The sequence below is a fragment of the Nematolebias whitei genome, chromosome 10, assembly GCF_014905685.2.
Source record: "Nematolebias whitei isolate Nwh7 chromosome 10, NemWhi1, whole genome shotgun sequence".
In the NCBI taxonomy this organism is placed as follows: domain Eukaryota; kingdom Metazoa; phylum Chordata; class Actinopteri; order Cyprinodontiformes; family Rivulidae; genus Nematolebias; species Nematolebias whitei.
Window position 1 is genome coordinate 41,484,445 of NC_056507.1, and position 2,506 is coordinate 41,486,950.

Below are 2,506 nucleotides of genomic sequence, written 5' to 3' on the forward strand. Positions count from 1 at the left end.
TCACCAACCACTGCATCGACCTATCCGTTCTGTCACCGTTAGTGAAACAAAGAGTCACTAATCTAGGAGTGATACTTGACCCTTCTCTGAAACTCAACAATTATGTAAATATGATTGTTAAATCCTGCTTTTTCCAGCTGAGGCGACTGTCTAAGCTGAAGCCCATATTGTCCAAAAATAACCTGGAGACAGTAATTCATGCATTCATTACATCCAGGCTCGACTATTGCAACTCACTCCTTTTTGGTATCAGTCAGTCCTCCATAGCTAGACTTCAACTGGTCCAAAATGCAGCAGCCCGGTTTTTGACCAGCACAAGCAAAAGAGAGCACATTACACCTGTTTTGGCCTCCCTACACTGGCTTCCGGTTCACCTTCGAATCAAATTCAAAATACTCTTGTATGTCTATAAATCACTAAACAGCTCTGGCCCCTCCTATCTTACTGATCTGCTCCAGCCGTCCCACCACGTTCTCTCAGATCAGCAGAACAGTTGCTCCTAACAGTCCCAGGAACCCGTCTCAAGCGCAGAGGTGACAGGGCCTTCTCTGTAGCAGGCCCAAGACTTTGGAATGAGTTACCTCTGCTCGTTAGACAGGCCCCCTCCCTCACATTTTTTAAATCTCGCTTAAAAACACACTTTTATTCCCTGGCTTTCAGCACTGTGTGATCTGTGCTGAGTCTGTGTGCATCACACTGTGTTGGTCATGTTGCGGTTGTTGTTGTTATCCATTATTGTTTTTGTTGGTTTCTACTTTTTGGTGTCCTGTTATGTAATCTGTTGCTGTGTGCTTGTTCTGTTTGTCCCTGTACAGCACTTTGGTGTGCTTTGTCACTGTTTAAAGTGCTTTATAAATAAATTGGTATGGTATGGTATGGTATCACTCAAGAATGTTTACGGATCTCACCGGAGGGAACTGGTTGATTATTCCATCCTTATCAGAACTCTTACAGTGTCCTCGAGTGCATCCTTGGACTTTGCTCACCGCTCTCATCGTCTCTCCCCCCTCTGCGGAATGTCTATGTCACTATGTGCTTGTGTGTGTGAGGTGTTTTTTTAATATTAGAGTTTTTCTTCTCAATCAAGAAGAAAAAAATTTATAGGAATTATTTTGCCTCCAATTCCTACATGTTCCAGTTTCACTAGTTTTTGTCTGTCTAAGCAGATCTCACTTGTAAATGAGTCTTTTTTTTTTTTTTTTCATTTAGCCTTTATTTATACAGGTAGTCTCATTGAGCCACGAGAACTCATTTTCAAGAGAGACCTGTTTAGGGAGCACATGGTGGGGGTTAAGGGCCTTGCTCATGGGCCCAGAGTGGGGCGAATGAGGGTGGGGGCAAGTGTGGGTGTTTCACCTACCCCACCCACAATTTTGATGTTGTCGGGGCCGGGGCGTGAACCGGCAATCTTTGGATCACAAGCCCACCTCTCTAACCTCTGCGCCACCACTCCCCACATTGAGTCTTTGAGGCTCAATGTGATATATCTGTCTAAATAAAGGTTGAATGAATATAAAATGAAAAGTAAATAAAAGGAATGTTTCTCAATTTTCTTGTTTTTTGAACCCGTCCAGAGGACCAGACTTAACTTTTTTTAGATTTTTTTTACCTGGATTATTGAGCATGCATCAGGATAAATAAAAGTAGTGATATAAAACAAAATAAAAACTAGCTACATTATGAAATGAGGTAAAATATGATGGAGATGTGAAAGGTCACAAATGTTTTTTCACTTATTAATGTCAAATGTTATATAACTAATGTTATCTTGTGTGTGTTAAGGGTTGTTTTGACTGGACTGAGTGCTGCAGAAGCATGGAGCCTTTCACCCAAATAAGCAAGGAGGCTGCAAGTCGTCTGACCTTGCCTTTGTCTGACAACCTTATAAAAAGACCCTTCCTCATGCTCTTTTTAAGCAGACTTGGAGATGAAGTGCCATGTAAACATCTTGCCTGCTCTGCTTCTTCTTGCAAGATTAAACCTGGGATTAAGAAAATTATCTACCTGCTCCTGTGTGGCATATTTATTTAATGAACTATTAAAAGTATAATATTAAATTATCCTAACAAAATACTAAAAACAGTCTGCATTTATTTTTGCACTGAACATAACACTTGTTTAAAATCCCTTAGAGCAGACATGGGCAACATAAGGCCCGCGGGCCAAAAGTGGTCCTTGGACAATCTCCATCAGGCCTCCAATATCATTAGTTAATAAAAACAACACAACTTTTTAAATAAAGATTGGTTAAAAAAGCAGCAATTTATCAATGAGACTTAAGGAAATTTAAATTAAACATCTTATGTAAAAGTAAAAAAACAAAAACATTTTTAAGTCATCGTGTTTCCAGAACTAGACTGAACCTTAAAGACATAGAAACATAAATACAGGTCCTTCTCAAAAAATTAGCATATTGTGATAAAGGCCATTATTTTCCATAATGTAATGATCAAAATGAGACTTTCATATATTTCAGATTCATTGCACACCAACTGAAATATTTCAG

General features: G+C 39.5%; 1 protein-coding gene across 1 annotated transcript in view; it reads right to left on the reverse strand.

Moving 5' to 3' along the window:
* Window positions 1–2,506, reverse strand: part of yars2 (tyrosyl-tRNA synthetase 2, mitochondrial) — a 42,570-nt gene that overhangs the window by 21,262 nt on the left and 18,802 nt on the right. The gene's annotated exons all lie outside the window — the stretch shown is intronic.